Source organism: Chrysemys picta, chromosome 11 (genome assembly GCF_011386835.1).
Source record: "Chrysemys picta bellii isolate R12L10 chromosome 11, ASM1138683v2, whole genome shotgun sequence".
Classification (NCBI taxonomy): Eukaryota; Metazoa; Chordata; order Testudines; family Emydidae; genus Chrysemys; species Chrysemys picta.
In genome coordinates, this window is record NC_088801.1 from 25,026,170 (window position 1) to 25,047,181 (window position 21,012).

Sequence of the window (21,012 nt, forward strand, 5' to 3'; positions counted from 1 at the left end):
TGAAATCCACACAGTTGAGTTGAGTTTCCACAGGCCTCCAGAACATGACTACGATATGCATCATTATGACCTAGTTCAATAAAACTACGGCTACTATTTATAGCTTCAGTCCAGCATAAACTCAGAGAAATTATCTTCCAGAGTTTAGCGTGGAATATGAACACATGTATTGATACATGGACTCTCAGCCTGCTACACAGGTTCTTGATCTCTATGAGGACAAACAAGTAGGTTTATGATTGTCATTAAACAGGGAGATGGAAAAGTATTCACAGACAATATGGTTTTGTGGATTAAGCATAGGATTAGTCTCCAGAAACTCCTGACTTCTAATTTCTGTTGTGCCTACTGACTTCTTGTGTGATCATAGCTAGACACTTAACCCTACTGTGTCTCAATTTCCTCAACTTAAAATGGAGGATAATCATAGCTTACTCATGGTGAGGCTTAACATTTGTACAGCACGCCGATGACGTAAATCACTATTTAAGTGCTATGTATTATATTACCTTGTTTAGCAATACCTCTGTCTAAATAAAGTTCATTACAATTTCCTGGGCTATTGGGAGCTATATTTGAAATCCTATTGTGGCAAATCACCCACTGAAAAGATGCTACCGACCACTCTATTAGCTAGAGCTGGTTAAAAATGTCTTGATCTTTTTTCCCCAATGGAAAATGTGGGGAAATAGCCCAAAATGTCCTTGTATTTTACATGTCTCTATTACTAAAACATCAGGGACTGAGGGGACTCCAGGAGGCCAAGGTTGGACATGAAAAATAGCATGAAACACAGATCTCCTGAAATCTGCATGGATCTTGGGTGGTCATTAAAAGGCACTAGACTGGTGCTGGGTTTCTAGTGTCTAGTCTCTGCCAACATTGCTCAAATGGCTGGCCCTAGGATCGCTCTAAAACACAGATCCCCAGCATGGTGAAAAAGACATGTTAAAATAATACCACCTCTAATTGCACTACTCTGACTGTGCAAAACAAATAGACAGCCAGCTCTGAAGCTGCCCTTAATTGCATTGAGAGCCAGATGGGACCCCGGCCAACCCCTGGTTCAAGGAGAGGGTATAAAGGTGGTATAAAGCCACCTTTGCCCCCTTTCTCCAGTCCTACAACAATTGCATCTCAGCTGGGCTGGAGGATCCCGCCTTCTGTCTGAATTATTTGCCCTTTGAAGTCTTCAGGTGTTTGGTGGGAAGGACAATGCATGCCCCACACTTTGCCCTCCCCTATTCAAAGGGCAGTAGAACTCTAACCTTCCCCATCCCTAATTCTGTACTATTTTAGGGGTGTCTTCTGCTTGTTGTTATTTTTGCAAACAACTTCTCACTGGTTAGAACATTAATCAGGACCCACACTAAACAACCAAATACAAAACTGTTTGCTATATAATCAGAAGTTTTAATTTCTACAAATACCCTTTTTAAATCAGAAGCGTTAATACATATGATGAATTTCATGCTTCTGCAAGTTTTCTGCACATCTAGCCAACCTGCAAAGCATCCTAGAAATCTTCCCAGGGTCCACTTTGTTCCATTTTACCCTTTTGAAGACATTTTCGCCCTCAAATTTGAAGTGGGAGAGACAAATAGATTTATCCCAAATGAGTGAATAAACCAAGCAATACATCTAGGACAAGCATATTAAAATTTGAGGAATCAGGTAGGTGGCTTGTTTGAATTGCTTTGGAAACCCTGCAGAATGAGGTCCTGGGGAAAGTCAGACTCAACGGGTATCCTCATTATTACTGCTTGGGGGGAAAGGATGGGGCACATGCAGGCAGCCAGAGCCACTGGGGATACACAGAGTCTCAGAGTAGATAACCTGAAGGCTCGGGGTGGGGCTCATGAACTATTCTGCTGGTGGTGAATGAAATCTGGCTACCAATGGAATGAATAGGGATGAACTCCCCAAGGGGAATTTCAAATAAGTTTTCTTCCCCAGAGCCCTTTTCTGCAGACTTCTTCATGGAAAAGGATGATCTAAGCCTGTGATTTTTAGCCTTTTTGGTGCCAGGTGATTCTCATGCTTAGGTTAAAATCACCAAACCAAGATCGGCAATGAAGGCAGAAAGGTCTGACCTTGTCATTTTCACATTCTGTGGCCAGAGGGCAGGTAGCCCAGCTGTTCCAGATAATTATTTAGTTCAAGAAAGTGGTTGTACTACAGGAAAGTTCAGAGCATGCACCTTCCAAAGGCTTGTCTGATATTTAACTATTATATAACCACAAAATAAGAAGACCACAAAGAGAGACTTCAGGGCTATGAAGAGGATGAAAGATCTCCCCAAATAGCTAATGCTGAATCTATTTGGGGAGATCTTTTGTCCTCTTGATAGCTTTAAATCTTAATATCTCCAGATTCCCTTTACAGGAGAAATGATCTCAGCACATTTTATCTTCACAACTGCTATTTTCCTCCAATTAGTACTCTCAAAATCTCTTTAACAAATGCTTCCAGTAAGCAGACGCAAATGCTGCTTTGGCATCCAGTTGTCGTGTAGGTGTCTGTCTCCATTGTTTTTATCAAATTCAAATTAATTCAAATCAGGCTAATAAACAAAACTTGCACACAGCCTCTGGTTCTGTATTACGTTCCTCTTCTTGCTCACTTGTTTATGGTCACATCTGTTCCCCAGATTTCCTGCTTGTCTAATATCCTTCACCTGCACAGACCACTAAACTATACCCACAGTTTCAAAGAGGAAAATTTCCTGAGATATGGTTTCTGCAGATTGGTTTTGCTTCCTTTCAAGTAGAGTATTTTTGTTAAAAAAAAAAAAAAAAAAAAAGGCAATTCCTTAATAGCCACAGTGCAGCTGTGTTAAAGGGGGAACTAAACATGAGTTCTCATAAATTGAAAAAATTAAAACTTTCCATCTCAGCTGCTTCTTCTACTCCATATTGATTAATTTCTCTATCTCTTCACAACAGAAATCATATAGCCACTTTAGTAGGTTTCAGAGATTTATAAAGAAGTACATCAGGAGTATCTCACTTGAAGCCAATGAAGTTACACTGGTACATAGCTAGTTCAAAAAAGACCAGAATAAGAACCATTGTAGGACAGTGTTTTTAAAGCTTCCAGGCTGAGAGAGGATTTGTGAAGTATAAATCCTGCTCTAGGTTACTGTTTGTTCATCTAGGGGCAGATTCAGCCTTGGCAGGAATGGTTGCAACTCAACTAACTTCACTAGAGTTGTTCCCCATTACTCCAGCGCTGAATAAAGAAATCAGTAAAAAAATCTTCATTCCAATTCTATACAGTATTCACAGCTATTAATTTAATAGAATGGCTCTTCGAGGTGGAGCATCCATGATGGACAGCTACTTCAGTGCCCAGACTAGACAGTGTAAGTATGTACATTCCTGAAGTATGTTACAAAGCACCTGCGATGCAGCTTCACTTACAGCCAGGTAGCCACAGAAGTGACTAAATAAAATGTCCTAATTAATGAGCACATGTAGCATTTAAGCAAGTACTCCACCTAAAATGCTGACATACAGCTTCCATTAATCATAGTTTCTATGTTCCCTTCCATTTATTGTCAGAATGGGAGGATTTATTGTCAGAGGGGGAAAGGATAGCTCAGTGGTTTGAGCATTGGCCTGCTAAACCCAGGGTTGAGAGATCAGTCCTTGAGGGGGCCACTTAGGGAGCTGGGGCAAAATCAGTACTTGGTCCTGCTAGTGAAGGCAGGGGGCTGGACTCAATGACCTTTCAAGGTCCCTTCCAGTTCTAGGAGCTAGGATATCTCTATTTATTTATTTTTAATGTATCTTTCTCTCCAAATCTTTTCTAAAAGGCCAGGTTCTCACAATCAAACTCTGAGAGGCTCAAGTTTCTTCATGCAGATTTTAGTACTCAAAAAACTCAGTACACTCCAGAACTCTATCATTGTTTCCTATGAACCTGAGGTATCAGAAGCCTGTCAAAAACAGATTCTTTAAAAATTATCACACAACTATTTCCCAGAAAAGGACATCGGAAAGTTAAGACTGTACACAAGGAATTAGAGAAATATTTATTTTATTACACTTCAGATAAATTCTGATACTAAGCTAGGTTTCCTTTCCAGTATTTACCTGCCACAGAAAACTATTGAAGGTCTGAGATTGCAAGGTAACAGGGTTGTAAAATCTGCCAACTCAATCTCTTATGTAGTCCAGAAGCAGTAAAATCACCAGATGGATTTCTATTCGGTATGCTTAAAACTTGAGATTTCTTAAAAATAAAGTATAAGCCATGCAGACACCGAAAGAACTCAGGCGTTGTCACTTCCTTTTACACTTCACTGGTCTATAATTGGATCCTGTTTTTTCTCTCTCTCTTTTCTTTTAATTTGTGAAAACTTGGTGCTGATACCGATGAGGGACTAATAGTTTGGCTAACCCAGGCATAGTATTAGCACATACTGTGTTTCACCAATGTGCTTCAGTTGCAACACAGCATTCTTGTTGGTATGTAGGCCTCTCAAGCAGAGAATGCTCAGGTTATCAGATTCCATTTTGTGATGCGAGTCAATGTCTAATGACCACTTCCTTATAAATTCATTTTCAGTTGAGAAGCAAGATAGAGTTTCAACCCAACTGGCTCCAGGAGAAAAGCTAATGCATTACAACGTAAAGCTATGGAACCTAGATCCCTGATACCTTTCAACTCTGTTTTCATACCACACCACTTCTTGTTGGGAACCAACACCTTCTCTAATGAAGCTAGAACAAAAGTTTTGGGTTTTTAAATCAAGGATTTTTACTTATTTGGTTTGAAAGGAAAGCCCATGACACATCATGTACTGTTTAGTATGGTTCTGTTCTGCAAAACAATTACCTGCTGCTGAGTTTTTCTACACACCAATACATTTTCATTCTCAGACTTCCACTCTTTTCAGTGCAATTCCTTTTAACCAGAAAGGTCTGCCTCTGGACTGGCCAGGTTTTTTTTTTTTTTTTTTTTAAGGTAGTGTTACATGCAATAAAGGTTGGGAAAACATAAAAGAAATGACTCACAAAGGAGTAGTACAGAATAACCTAGTGCTCGATTCACAAAGGTACTTAGGCATTGCACTGCTCAGCACTGCAATGCCTAACTCCTAGGTACCCTGCTCCCTAGCTGAATTCTCGGCCCAAGCTAAGTGCCCATGTATTCATTAGGGAGAGAGAGGTGCCTAAGAAAAGTATTCACAGAAGCCAGCATGTTGAGCAGGGAACCACCTAAACTAGTCAGGAGTGAAATGCAGAAGAAAGGTGCAGGGGTTAGGCCCCATCCCATAAAGGTATGTAGCCATCTAACTCCCATTAATCTGGGCCTCTAGGCACCTGACTGACAGGCTGGAGGGAGGCCCTGTCTCTGCTCGGGGTACTCAGCTGTGGAGTTAGGTACCTAATCCAGGTCAGCCCTTCCTCTCTCTGGTTTTCTGTAAAAAGACCACACCCTACTATAGTCAGTAAATCAAGACAATCACCTAGTAGGTGGGAGATGCAGATTAAAACCCCATCTCCAATAAATATTTAATTATTTATGCAAAGTGGAAAAGCTCCAACAGAAGAGACAGACACCCCCCAGAATGCCCAGGCTTGGTGGTTAGGGCCCTGATAGGGAGGTGGGAGACCTGGGGTTCAAGTACATGCTCCAGAGAAGGGATTTGAATTGGGGTCTTCCACATCCCAGTGAGTGCCCTAATCACTGGACTGTTTGGTGTTCTGAAGGGGGTCTCACACACAAGTCCTCCAAAATTTCCCAATTTGCTTGCCCCTGGCTGTCATTTGTCCAGGGCCAATCCAGTAGGCATGCTCTGAGAACACCTCCAGGATCAAGCCCTCCGAGAAGATAGGTAGAGGAACGCTTACTGTGAGCATCCCAGGGAGGCTTTGGCTTGAACAAGGGTTTTGGGCAGCTCGCTAGCTGTTGTGTAGCTTCAGGACAAAGTCAGCTTTGCACATGCTCACCAACAGAAACTTGGACACCAAAGGGTTAAGCAGCAGCTGAGTGGTGCTGTATCAGTGGCACCTAAATGTTGGACTTCGGCATCTTTGAGAATCTATCCTCTAGTAAGAAATATCACTTGAATGATCTAATAATGGTCCAGGTGCAATGTTTTCCTGAATGGTATATACATTTCTTCCTGCAGCAAAATTCCAATTGACTTCATAGGACCAGGATTTCACCCATGGTTTTTAAAACAATCTAAATCATTTATTAACCTCAATGTAGATCTTGAAGTTTTCCTTTTTGGCCTGTTCAAGTCTATTGAATAAAAACATTTAGGACATTTCTAACGATGTGAATTTACATATGCTGTGTGATATATATTTCAAGGCATAAGGGAAGTTCTATTGAAAAGTAGCAGTGCAGCCACAGTAGCCACTGTTCAGAGTTCCACATATTTTCCACACAATACTAAGTGCAGTTGCACTATATTATAGATGCGGCACATGATCCCAATTGTAATTTTAATAACTGGAGTTATGTTTCTGCTACAACTGCTATAAGATATTTATATATACAAGATGCTATGGTATAGCTCCTATAACCAACATTATTACAGTCCTGAGCAATTTTAACACCTTAGTTATAGGAGTTTGAAATAAATGGTTACAATGGAAGTGCTTCACTGTCTTAAGTCTTGTATTCAATCCTCGTGCTATTGTGCTTATGCTGACATAATGAAACTGGAACAAGTTACCCTGTTTTAGTAATGATTATTTATCTTGAATGGCTGTGATCTATATTTATGCCAAAGTGAAAGAACTGCTGTTCTAAATAACAACAATTAAATTAACTTGGGTATTTTGATTAGCATAGTGACAGCCCTGAGCTGTTTATTTTACAATCATTCAAACAACATTTTTGCTCAATATCTTTATAATGATTTCAGTAAGTCAGCAGTTACGTAGCTCTTTACAACTTCACAGGACTGTACAAACATTAATGAATTAATCTTCATAACATAACCAGAAAGTCAAGAAGTATTATCCCATTTTATAGATAGAAACACAGACAGTGAGCCGGAGGCCTAGCTCTGAGCCAAACTGTATATGTCTACACTGCAAAAAAATTAAAATAAAAGGTAGTGTGTTCTCAACTGAGGTTAGCTAACTCGCATGTGCTAACTTGGATTAAAATAGTGAAGACACAGCAGCTTGGCTTTTAATTTGCATTAGCCAGTTTGAGTGGCTAGTCTATAGGGAATCCCAGTGTTGAACTACACCTGAGATAAAAGCTGAGTTGCTGTGTTTTCACTGCAATTAATCCACGTTAGCTAATATGGGTTAGATAACCTGAATTAAACCACATCTTTTGGCAGTATAGTCACACCCACATGAGTCAGTAGCAGAATTCAGATCAGAAATTACTTCAATGGGACTTGAATATACGCTGAAACAAGTTCAGTACCAACAGTGGTGAAAGCAGAATCAGGCCTATTGACATCTGGGAATATTTGCTTCAGCAAAGTGAGGAGGATTTTTGGTTTTTTTACTCTAGCAAACCATAAAAAAAAAAATTTCAGTATATATTAGAAGTTTTTGCCAAGATAAATGCTTTTCAAATATGATAAACATTATTGAACTCTCTAGGTAAATTACCAAATATCTTTATTCCCCCCCTCCCCCGCCCCCCAATGTTTGTTATGTCTCAAATCGAAGGATCAGAACTAACTCTATTCTCTCTATATAACTCTCTATATATGGGCGCCTATGCATCCAATTCTTATGCTCACATCACTTTCCATCACTTAATAGGTACTTAACAGAAGAGATGAAAACCATTTTACAGAGCTAGCTACTAGAAACAGTTCTTCTCCCATACACGTAACATCGCAGGCTCAGGGTCAAATATGGGTATTTTTCTGGTGGACTGAAGTCTCCATTAAGCAGCCTTTTCACTCATTTTCCAAAGTTAAAATATTTACTTCCAGCAATTCTAAATAGCCAGAGGTCTAAATATAGCAAATCTCAACTTGAAAAAAAATCACAGCTAAAGCTAACATACACTCTGCACCAGTCTGCGCAACAGCTGTGGATTAAAATGTGCTGAAAAGTAGAACATTTTGTCTCTTTTCATTTATCAAACATTCAATTACAAATACATAGTCGTCTGTTTAGAAAGAGCTGAAAACCTGTTTAAATTGTTTAATAATTCTGCTAATTTAAATCACAATTCTCCATGCTTTTAAATCCCAAAGTGAAAAATTATATTCCCAAATTCTTAGGCATCTTCAATTTTAAGGCACTTTTTTTCCGGGCAAGTGACTCCACTGATTTGCCTGCTTAGGTATTTTTAAAAAAGAACAAGGAAGGGATATGTGGAATACAAAGAAGAGTGACAGTTTTGATAGAGTTAAAGTGTCCAATCCAGCTAACTGACAAGTCTTTCAATTCATTAAGCTCCCACAGGAGATTTGGGAGAGAAATTGAATATAATTGGCTCTGTACAACAACTGCAATGGACTGGGGTGACAGAGATTGAGGCATTTGTATCTCTCTAGAGTCAGTGTAGAGGGGGTTGTTTTACTGGCTCGCTGCCTAAGCTCATTGTCAGTGGAGAGAATCAAAGTTAATATAGCCAATGTTTCAGTTAAGTCCAAACAATGTGCCATAATTATCAGTTAGCTCCAGATGTTTCAGAGAAAAAAAACCCCTCATTTTCTGAATAAGCTGAAGCTCATAATAAGTTTTGTTTCTAAACCAGTCAAAGTGCAATGCTCAGTACTGGCAGAGTCAAGAGGCATTTTACTGCCCTAGCAGTCATCAGCTTACATGATTAGATCTGTACCAATCATATGTTAGAATAGGAAATGAAAGTCATTTTGATACAACATTATCACAAGATCACTGTCCTCTGCTTTGAAAATAAATGCTTCAGCTACATCTTGATATTTATTTTCTTTAAATGCCTCAGATATTATCTGAGCAGCCATGCAGTATCAAGACAGAATTATTCTGGCATAGCATTCTCTTCCATCAGTATCTGTTAAATGATTTGTGACTCCTACAGTTTAATTTCGCATGGTCACATGATTTTGAGGCTCTTCCCAAATATAAAGGTAAAATCAGATCACTTTAAACTAAAATATAGCTGATTACAATAATCAAAGATCTGAGCACAGAAGAGTTCAAGGGAATACAGGCTGTCAGAGTTGTACACCAAGCATAAATGCAGTGGGGGGCGTGAGTCTTCATCCTAATTGTAATATATTGCCCATTTGCTAATGAACCTAACCTGTTTGGGATGTTGCATCGTATTTAAAGAATACATGTACTAGCATAGGTTTCCAACAAATGATTGCAGATTTTCATGTGACAAACAGAAGCTATTTTTTCCCGTGAGCAATGAGAAAAAAAAGACACACATGTACATGAATAAGGTGATTTGAAACAGTTCCCCCAAAGGTAACAATGCACCCATGCCACAAAATTCAGCTCTAGATGTTTACTGAAGTTCAGAGATGGCTAAGCTGGGGGTTTGGTTTAGGCCTATTGCTGACACACTTATGCCTCTGCTTTTTGTCAAGCAGCAAGACAATGGGAGCGCTGGGTGCTCAAGCCCAAATCCTCAGTGCATGCCTACCATCTGTTACCAGCCAGCCTTTGCATCAGGTGAGCTGAAGGCAGGCCACTGATAGGAGCGGAGAGGCCCTCCACTCAAAAAAAAAAAAAAACCACATATAGGAGCACAGCAGGGTGTGAGTGAAAGAGATCTCGAGCATGAGAGAGAAAGTGATAGTTTCAGTTGCTAGGGCATGGGCTATCTAGGAACCTAAGCAAAATCAACTGCTTGACTCCAGGTAAGTGTTCATGGCTGAGAATCCTGAGCAGCCAGGTGCACCACCATCCATGTGCACCAAGTCAGCCTCGTAGGTGCCTAAGACTTTGTCTCCTCCCGGCACATTTCCCTGCCCTACTCAGCAGCCAGCTTCTACAAATCGCTTCCTTAGGCACCTAAATCTACTTGTGCATTATATGGGGAGCCTGGCACCTAAATCTACTTGTGCATTATATGGGGAGCCTGGGTACGTACCGTGGAGCTGAAAATTCCACTGGGCAGCAGGCTGCCCATGGGTTAGGTGCTGCAAAAGTGAACAAAACATAAGTACTTTTAATGATCTGGGCTTCACTACTTCTAAAAAAGCATGCCACACCTGTACAAAAGAAACATATCATTTTGGGCAAATATAAACTACTGTCGGTCTGATGAGATGCATTTGTTTTCTGTAGCAAAAGCTGTGCTGCTTTTATTTTTTTCCCAGGGTACTGTTTGAAACATTTATAAAAATCTTTTATTTTTCTTTCTTCCCAAGCAGACCCTCCAGACATCTGGAAGTGTTTAAAGGAAAAGCAATAGCAACATGCTTTTGTTTTCCACAATGCATAGAATTCATATTCTCATATTAGTGTATAGTCTTACTTAGCAGCTACAGCTGAAATTTGAGTTCACTGCAATGCCCATACTAATTGCCTTGAATAATTCAAATTTTACCACTCTCAAGGGCACAACTGGAGCCAGACTGTTCTAAGCCATATTTGTTACTCTGGAGCCGACCAAATAAGTACACTTCATGCGGTAGAGCATGCTGAGCTCAAGTTACACAATTTTGTGAGTTTGAAATTCAGACAAGTGAAGAAATCAGAGTAGATTGGCTTGTCAAGGAATCCTACCAAAAACACACACAACAAGGCAAATTTTACTTTCAAAGCAGCAGGAATACTTCAAAATCAGTGTGTAACATAGAAGACTGTTTTGCTAAACAAAATTAGATATGCCTTAGCTGTCTGCTCTCTTTGTTTTTGGCTCAAGAGAGAGAAATTCTGAAGCTCCTGATTATTTGAAATAGGTGCTGAAGAGAAGGATGGAAGGAAATTAGATTTTTTTTAAAACTTACAAAAGTGTCTTGCCTGTGTAATAACATTGAGCCTGGCTGTCACTCTGAAGACATATTAGCTCATTTAGGTAATTAGTGTGAGCAGCATGTTTCCCTACTTATTCCATTCAATTATAGGGTGCTCACTTTGTCATTACAGGAGTATCTTAATGTGACTTGTAATTAGTGTAATTACAATCCAATGTTAATTATATGTGCCACTTAGACATAATTTTATATAGTAATGGTCTCTAGTCTCAATAACCTTATTATGTTGTTTATCCAAAACAGGAATATAGTTTTCTTTCATGCATCAAATATGGAGATTACAGAAAGTACTGATTGTCATTTTTGGAATTATGACTGGGGAATCCTTGCAGTAGCAAAATCATATTTGGAACAATCAGTGAATGTGAAAACTGAATTACAACATACACTGATTTTTAGTAGAGACAAGCTGAATTAACAAAAATAATGTGCATGATAGGCAGATTAAGATAGTTAGATGGTTAGTGAATTCTGTGTAGAGGTTAATGTCCATTAAGTTAACAAGAGAATGGAGCAGGAGACTCCAACCGAAGGTGTACAAAGTACTTTATGTTTTATCCCTCTATATCTTTCTCATTATTGTTTCTTTTACTCCCTATGCAGAAAAAATTTCAGATTGGACTTTCCAAAATAATATCCAGTGAGTAAAATCTTGTCAGTGGAGAGGACACCTTTAACCACAGCGCTCATCCTACTGGTAGGTTCTTTAGTATTGAAGCACAGAAAAAAAGCCTATCACAGCCAGGGTTCAAAAGCACTCAATGAGACGGGAAATCCTGGTCCATGTTTGGCACTGAGAACCTGAGCAGGGCTTCAACTCAGATCCCTCCTCTCAGAGGTTGAAGGATCATTTTTATCTGCTCATGGGGACTCACAGCAATAACCCCAAAACAGTCAGCAGCTCTGATTTTACTTAAGTTGATCAAAGTTTAAATAACACGAAAATAGATAATCGGTGAAAATAAAACAAATTTAAAAATCTTCATATTGGTGTATAAGGTTATAAGCAACCTAGCTGGATAAGCAGAAGCACTCTTTAGTGTTACCAATTAGGTTTAAGAAGGACAATGTTACATCCCAGGTTAAGCCATGTTCTTTTGTCTGGCCCTCTTTTGCTGAAAAGTTTTCCTCTTAGACTCCCTCTGTCTGCATCACCCTTCCCAAATTAGATCTCCTCTCTGTCAGTGAGCACTCTCTCTTAGGCTACTTGGATGCTGAGATGTGACCCTTCCTTTATCAGTCTAGCCATCAAGCCGTCTTTTGCATCAGCATAAGAGCAACAGTTTTTGTTTCACTTCAGTACCTTGAAATAAGTTTATGACTTTCTACACTCTGGCAGAAAAATTATTGTATCCCATACTGAAGGAACATGAACACTTCTAGCCAGGTCTTTTTTATTTTCTCATAACTACTTCAAAGGACCTTTTGGTATGTCATTTCAGCTATTACCTTTTAGCTCTCTGTCTGCATGCACACGCACACACTAACTCACACACAGGGCTGTAAGCAAAGACTCCTCCTTAGATCACTTTGAAAATGAGGCTTTTTCCACTATCTTCCTCAGCATCATTAGTTTCTTCCCGACTATTCATCTCTGAAATGTCTTTATATTTGTTATGAAATATGATTTATTTTTCATACCAAATCTATCACAGTAAATAGTGAATCTGGTAATAACTACTTTTAAAACAGATATATCAGCAGCTTAATTTCTCTTTCTTCTCACAGATTCAATTATAATTACATTACAACCCAAAAGGGAACACGAGAAGCCAATGTTTCTTCTTTCTCCAGTTCCCTATGATGGTTTATTAATTCAGAATTTGATAGTTTCAAAGTTTAAAGACCACCTGGTTTAGTTTTAACAAAATTGCTCCTATGCCTGTGAAGGGAAAAGCTATGACTGTATTTGAAGGTATCGCAAATATTAGCAATTCTCTAATACAAAACATTTCTTTTAGAATTCATTTGGTGTAGTCCGAATGTTCCTTGTTTTGCTTGTACTTTAGTACTAAGCCATAAATATTCTAAATATACCATATGGTTATGAAATGGCTTTATTGTCCTCTTACTACCCTATAAATTATAATAGAATTCTTGCCTAAACCGTGATTTCTTACTGGCTGACTGTTCAGTTATGCTCATGTCAACAACGCCAAGTATATGGATAGGCCTGCCTATTTTTCTTATTTTATTTGTAAGTTCCATTTCCAAATAGGAGGCAAAGCATTGCTAAGGGATTATTGCAATTCTCAGATGGTAAAAGTCACACAGCCTTCACCCTGTGCCTTATAACACCACTTGAGGTGTGCTGTAATCACCTAGAAATGCTCTGCCTGTTGTGTTTTATTGCTCAATAAATACAACCAGTAGGGGCATCTTTGGAATTGGACTTTCCTATTTATTAAATATTAACTAGCAGCTATTCTAATTCTTTTGCTTTATTTAGAATTATTCAGTCTTTGTTTAAAAAGATAAAGCAAAAGAACATCTTCACCATGTAAGAAACTGAGTTGCCTTATACAGCTCTTCCAATTGTGTCCTGCCGTATTAAAACAGTGCAAAGCCCTGCTTGATCATCTAAATTATTTCTCCACCTTTTGGTTCTTTTATAAAGCAGCACTGTCAGATGCTATACTTGGTACTGGACTCAGGGTGGAAGGGAAAAGAGGTGCTCTATGCCACCTTTCAACACACTCTCACGCACTAACACACAGTCTTGGGGCTGACCGGGAGTCTGTGCAAGCCCCTCTAAGTCACACCAATAGTAACACTTCTTAGGGGCTGTGCTACTCTCCCAGGGTCACTGAAGTACAGTCACCTTCTGCTCCAACATGCCTCCTACAGTTGGAGGGAGAGGTCAATGGTGGACAGAGAAGAGCCAGCTATGTCAGATTATGCTACCTACTTGAAAGGAATCCTCAAGCCCCATTAGGGTAGATTTCCATCTGCTTTACATTCTGAAGAACTGGCTCTGATCCTGTCCTTCCATCTAAACTGGAATACTGTAATTCAACTGTATTGAAGCTGAATGTAAAAATAACACGAAGGCTCCAGCTTGTGCAAACATGGCCGCCTGCTTTCATCATTGCTTCCTCTCAGAACATTTCACCTCAATGCTCCAGTCCCTCTCCAAGTCTGGGCTCTGATCTTCAAAGTCATTGTTGGTTCAAGTAACAGCTACATAAGAGACTGCTTCGCTATGTACTGCCAAGACTGTCATATCCTTTGGGACAATGGAGACAGGAAAACCCAGAATGAAGCATATGAAAGCCAGAGATGAAGTATTCTCAAATTGGGGATCCAACCCAGAGGCACCCAGATATTACAGTAACGGGCACCAGAGAGATCAAAGGGTGATCAGTAAAACTACAGCTGTACTGCTTGGCTGAAGAGAAATGTGCAGAAAACAAGAGAAGAAAGCTGAGTGTCATCATTAGGTAGTGAAGCGGTGACCTGCCAAAGCATCTGCATTCTGAGTGCTGAATTCCTTTGCTTCTCCTGTGGCTTCATAACAACCATAATGTCAAGTGAGAACAAATGATAAATTAGGTCAATTACTGTATTGCAGACATGCAAGTCACATTAATGCTGAGTAAATATAGCGCAATTTTAATTTTGATTATAGATTACTTTTTTCTCTGTGATTTAAATATAACACTATAGTTAATACTGTTATCTGGTTAAGTGCAATTTAATTTTCTTTCTGTGGAGAGTTTGATATTATTCAAAATGTACAATATGTTTCTTTCTTTAATATTTTCTTGATTTTTTTTAACTCCATACTTTCCATGATCAGAAATCTAGTACAGAATGTCTTCTTTTGACCTTAGACATAAGGTTTCTAGCAGCTAGAATCATTCCAGTAACACTTTTAAAGCTCAATAAAACTTTTATTTGTTATGAGTTCAAGAACATTTCCTGGTGGCTAAGATTCTTAATGTGACCAATATAGCTTCCATAGCATCTTAAGCTACGAAGATCTGACATAAGAAAACCAAGAAATTAACCAGGATTTGTATGTGTGGCATTCCATTATCTGTATTATTTGCAGTAGCTTTGGGTCCAAGAAGCAAGTTTTCAGATTTGGATCCAGATTTTCCCAAAGTTGTCCACAGTACTATGGTTTTGGTTCAAGCCTGTTGCTAACTGTAGATCCTTTCTTGAATCAATCTCCTTAAAAGATCATTCAAAAAATGGCTGAAGGAATTTCAATTAAACTTTCTTTCTTTTTTTTTTTTAAAAAAAGGTAATCTTTTTAAAAGTTGCAGGCATAAGAAAACAGGATTAAAATCAAAGCCCTGATGGAACCAGCACAATCACACATTTATATGCATGTGCATCTGGAATCTGAGCAACTTCTTTTGGCATCCTTTCTCTAATGCAGCTCACAGCAACATGTGGGGGAGGTTTGTAAATATTTCTTCTATCGTTTAATGGTTATTATTAACTGAGTTGACACAGCACAGCAAGAATTTTTTTCCCCTACTGGAAATTATTGCATTACAGTCTCAGCATGCATTATTTTTTCCTAATCAGTTATCAAAAGATGATCAAGGATGGAAAAAGTTACAAGAAGAAAAAGTATTTCTGTGCACATTAAAGACTGAAATATTGCAGACTTTGGCACTGGCTCCATAAATCACACACAAACTAGGATATTATTTGGACTAAGGGTTCTATACTATGAGGTTGATTACAGTAGCATTATTAGAAAAAAGTTTTTTGTACAAGCAATGTTAGGAATATACAGGTGAATAAGAAACAAAACCATTGAGAATGTCTCAATTTGTGTCGTGTCTGCAATTGTGCTTTATGTACAGTGCACCCTTCATTTCAAAACATTCTGTGCTTTGACTGGATTACCAGTGCTAGATATTTTTCATTTTATAGTGTTCCAGTAATGGGGAATGATTGCAAAATCTTTTGGAAAGAAGATCTGTTTTAATCTTAGTTGTCAGTTCCAATACTTTAAGATCACACAGATCTATAGAACGGATTGGGCAATGGGTAAACATTAGTCATTCTCCTCTTGATCACATCAACACAAATTTTCCTCTTTCAAACTGTTTTGGGATGCCTTTTCTCTTCTTTGTTTATGCCATCAGTAGATAGTGCAGTAGTGCAAAAGTATATGCAAATATGCATTCAAAAGTGAGTTCACAAACATCCATATTTGATTAGCTCAAACCCTAAAGTACTGGAGTTTTAGTAGCACAAATAGTCATCAAAAGGGATCTTTTTTAGTTTGAATGCTCAAATATTCTCACATGGTACACTTCTTAACCATGGGGTTGAGTGAGGCGCTGCTGAGGAAAGCTGCAGTCCCCAAGCCTACCTCCTTCCAACCTGTGGAGCATACATTCTACCCTGCAGAGATGTTTCTGGGCAACCAAGCAAAGGAGGAAGAGTTGCTTTTGTGTACCCAAGCAGATGTCTGCAGGTCTTGACTTGTCTCCCCTCATTACTGGACGGGAGTGGACAGCACTGTATTTTCACTTATGTGCATTTTGTTTTGATCTTCGTGGATTCACAGCCTCCTGAGTTTTTCTCTGAATTTCAAATTTAAGCAAGCCCAAAACCTCAAAGCATAACTAGTGAATTTCACCAAGTTTCACAGTGATGCTATAAGAAACCATGGTTTTCACATTAATCAATGCAAAAACATCAGTTAGACCTGCTTCACTTCAAAAGGTTTGCTGAACATTTGTCTGAGCTTGTAACGAAACTCAAACCAGGCAAGGTTGGGGTTTTGCAGTGAAGATTTTGCACTGCTCTAGTGACAATAAGTTAGATCTTCAAAGACATAAGCGGTATTCAGCTGCATAGCTCCCGTTGATATTCAGTAGCAGAGAGGTATCTAAATGGTATTTATGTCTTTGAAAATCTACCACAATGTCCAGACTTAGTTACGTAAGTAGATGGGGAATTAACATGGTTACAAAAACTAAAGAGTCCCTACCATGCAGACTTAGTAGTTAGTTTTCACACTGATATTTTGACTGTTTTAAGACATTCTTATGTTTCAGAATCCCATTTGGGGTTCCTTATGCATGAACAGCATGGAAAAAAAATTATAATTTAATATAACTTTCAGCAATAAAGTGTATGAGTGGGTCTCAGCAAAATTTATTCAGACACCTTGTCCTTAACAAGAGTTTAATATTTTAAAACAATGAGGAGAGGTGGTATTGAATTTGGTTTTCCAATTTATATATAAAGATGTAGCCTAAGTAACATGAAAAGTCTGAGAAAGTAAGATTTTTGGCATCTCTCTCCTTTAGGTTGGCTGTGGTTTTCATAATTTGACCACCAGCCTAACATTTTTTTAGCTCACTGAGTATTACTTTCAGCAGCCCAAAATCCATAGGGTGTTCACAGGACTTGGCCATTTTAAAAGTGCCCACTATTGACTGTTTTGTGTTTCCATTTTTTTCCCCCCATCTAGAATTTTCCCCATGTCCCATGATGAAACTCCAAGGACTTCCCCCCCACCATTTTTGTCTACTATAATCGCCAACTCTTTGGTAGCCATGAAATGTCATCTCTTCTCACAGCTGAAGAAGGGTGGGACACATTGAACCTCCATCAGCCAGAGGGCTTACAGTTATCCTACTGAAGACCCCATCTGTAGGCCCTATTCTTTTCTAGCAGGGCTCTCAGCCACTGTCCGCCTAAGAAGAAAGAGACTAAGAGTTGAAGACACTGACAGAAAATTCATCACTGGCGTAAGTGGGTGCGTTTCCATTGATTTGAATGGCATTGCAACTGTGAATTTGACCCACTTGATTTTTGTGGAACAAACAACACAAATGCATAGACACAGGCTTTTCCAGATACAGTACACTCACAGGACAATACATTTCTATAATGCAAGTAGTGCAATATACATCCTACACTAATTTAAACCTAGAGTTTACCTTGATCAGACAATGTTAAAGCTACAACTTGCCTTGTTTACACTAGGATTTTAACATGTTAGTTAACATGGGTTACCTAACATAGATAAAAAAAATGGAGGTTACTTGCCTGTAACTGGAGGTTCTTCAAGATGTGTGGTCCCTATCAGTTTGGAGCACAAGGAAAATAACTGAGCAGGCACAGCCCAATAGACACCACTTGCTAGAAATCTCTGATCTCAGACTCATGATGCACACGTGGACTCATGTGTACTATACACAAGGACCAGCACTTGAAGATGAATATGGCCAGAGTGGCAGCAGTGCTTCTCCAGATCCTGTGCAGCTGTATTTTGAAGGAAGGAGGCCATTCCTCCAACAGTACTCTTACCACCTAGTCTACCCATTTAAACTGCACACTGGGAAGATAATTTAGCCATTTCCCCTTTTTCCCCTATTTGGCTGAATGTGAGGGGAAAAAACTTGACTGGAAATAATGTTTTGTTTAACTGAAAACCAACAGCAGAATATCTAAACTCTGAGTGCCAGCCTACACAATGCATAAGGCACTTTGTAAGTGTGTTCAGTTCCATCTTTCCAGCTGAGACTAACAAATTAGCAGCTATACAGCTGTAGTGATTTCCTAGTAGCATGCTTCTCATTCTACACAGGTGATCAGAGTTAGTGCGATGAGTGATGGGCCATAGAAACATCCTAATTAGACTTGAGTGGGTGGAATGTAAACCCTAGAGCAAGAGCCTAACTGAAGCTCCGTGAGCAGAATCTCTCTCATATACTGAGAATATTTCAGAGCAGTATTAAAAAAAAAAAAAAAAAAAGCCAGTCCAAACAGAAAGAGAAGTGCTGTTTTTGCCAGTTTCCTAATTTGTCCAATTCTTTTTCATAGCCCACCCAACATCCTGTTGCTGTCACCTCTATTGATGTCACAGAGAACAAAATTTTCATTTACAGACCTGTTTTCGGGTGTTTTCAACCTCCCGTTTGGAGCTTGGGATCCAAGCAGAAAACTGAAATACCTGAAGTGACACACTGACTTCACTTTCCTCATTACTGGAATTAAACTTCTTTGTGTTTATAACAACCCACAGACCTAGCATGTACCACCAAAAAATGAGTAGCATTATCAAGAGATACATGGGATACAATCTATAGCACCTACATAAGATTTCTAAAAAATTATACTCCTAATTTACCTGCAGGCCTCAGAGCAAGACAAAAATATACCTGCTACAAACTAGCAATTCAGTCTTCCTGCTCTGTCACCAGAAAAGACTTTTCACACTCCAAACGCGCATCAATAATTACTTGCAGATTGAAGGAAGCTACCTAATATTGTCAGTATAATAACCATTACTTGATTAAATATAAATGTTAAGGTGTAGCTCATATAGATCCTGAACCCACAACTACATCCACACAGATCTTGTGGCTACCGATGCAGTTACAGGTTCAAGGCCATAATGACTAACAACAAGTTTGAATTTTCTAGTGGGCCTGCACAATTTTTATGCTTCTCTCCATCCAAATACTAGCCCTGTTACTACTATGAGCTCTGCATGGGAAGACTTCTGTGCCTGGCACAGGATAGGGGCCTCAGCTGATTTCTTTCTACCCAGCTCACCTACTTTCAGCCCTATTGATTGATTTATATCAGTTTATGTTTGCAAGGCAATTTGCACAAGGAAAAAGGATCGAAACTTACTACTTCATTGAAAACTGAGATTCTCCTTTACATTTCTAGTCCCTCAAAGTCAGGGGGCCCTCAGCAATGGTGGCAGCTCTGGCTACAACATGGGGCTTGCGGATTATATCAAACTGCTGTTTTGCATTAGCACAGCTATTCATTTTGATCATTTTGCATAACACTTGACTTGATATGCCAGCAAGCCTACACTCAATCCATCACTTAGCTGGCATTAAGACCAATTTATATGTGGCAGCTACAACTGCTACATGATATACATACAAGAAATGTCATATGTGGTGCTACTAAGTCCCTGGGTTGCAATTGTTGGCACAGGTAAAGGAGGATGTAATGTTTGATGTAAGCCATCTAGTACAGAACTGTATAGCTCTTTCTTTAGATAGCTGCTCAGTCAGATCAAGATCCAAAGATGTCGATTGCAGGTTCTAAACTCACATTTATTATTAATTATGATTGTTTATTAGGCCTGCTTCTCCTGTCACTTAAAATGGCTTGCACCAGAATAGCACCATTGACTTTAACAGCTACCCTTTATTTGCACTAGCGTAAGTGAAAGCAGAATTAGGACCATTGTTTCTGAAGTGTCTATGGAACCACTGAAAGACAGGCCTCTTTCCCAAAGAGTTGACAGCCTAGGACTGAGACACGACCCAACTCATGAGTGTATATAATCCCAGGGTCTGATCCTGTCAGGTACTGAGTATCTGAAGCTCCAAATGACTTTAGGCTGAGGTAAGACAAAGGATTCAATAAAACCTCAAAGATGGCTGAAGTCAGGCATGTGCACACCTTGATGGTTCTAGGTGTCATTATTCCTTAAAAACTTAAAATGTGCATTTCTCAAGATCAAGCCTTTTAAGTCTAAGTATATGTTTGGTCAACTGTTTGGAATGCTGAGGCATAGTCAGGCATGTCTAACCATATTTGTACAAAGATTTTCTTGATTTTTTTTTTTTGATAATTTGGCAAGTGGCAAAAAAGACAAGTGCATCTGTTATAGTCCTTCCTAATGCATATTATGTACCACATTCCTCAACTAACCCTTAAAAGGGAGTCACATAATCCTTGCTCCATAAACACATCCTAGAAAAAGCATTATTTTACCAATCTTGATCACTTACTAAAATAGGTGTCATTAAGCCAGAAATACAGTGAACACCCAATGTTTGTAATGGTGAGAACACCACCACTTCAGCAGTAGAGCACTGTTTTTTTGTTTTTTTTTTCCTGTCATAGTTTAGGCTTATCAGATTTTACAAATGCAAGATTTTACTGCAATGTATTTTCCATCTATATTGAGGCTGACTACAGTGTAATGTTATCTTAAAGCTTCATTGAGATTGCGGAGTGAAAGAACACGTTGTGTCTCATATAGGTACCAATTACTGTGTAACATCCTAAAGGTGAAACCAAACCAAAAACTTGAATACAAGCATAAGAAGGGTAATCAGTATCTGAACGCAGAT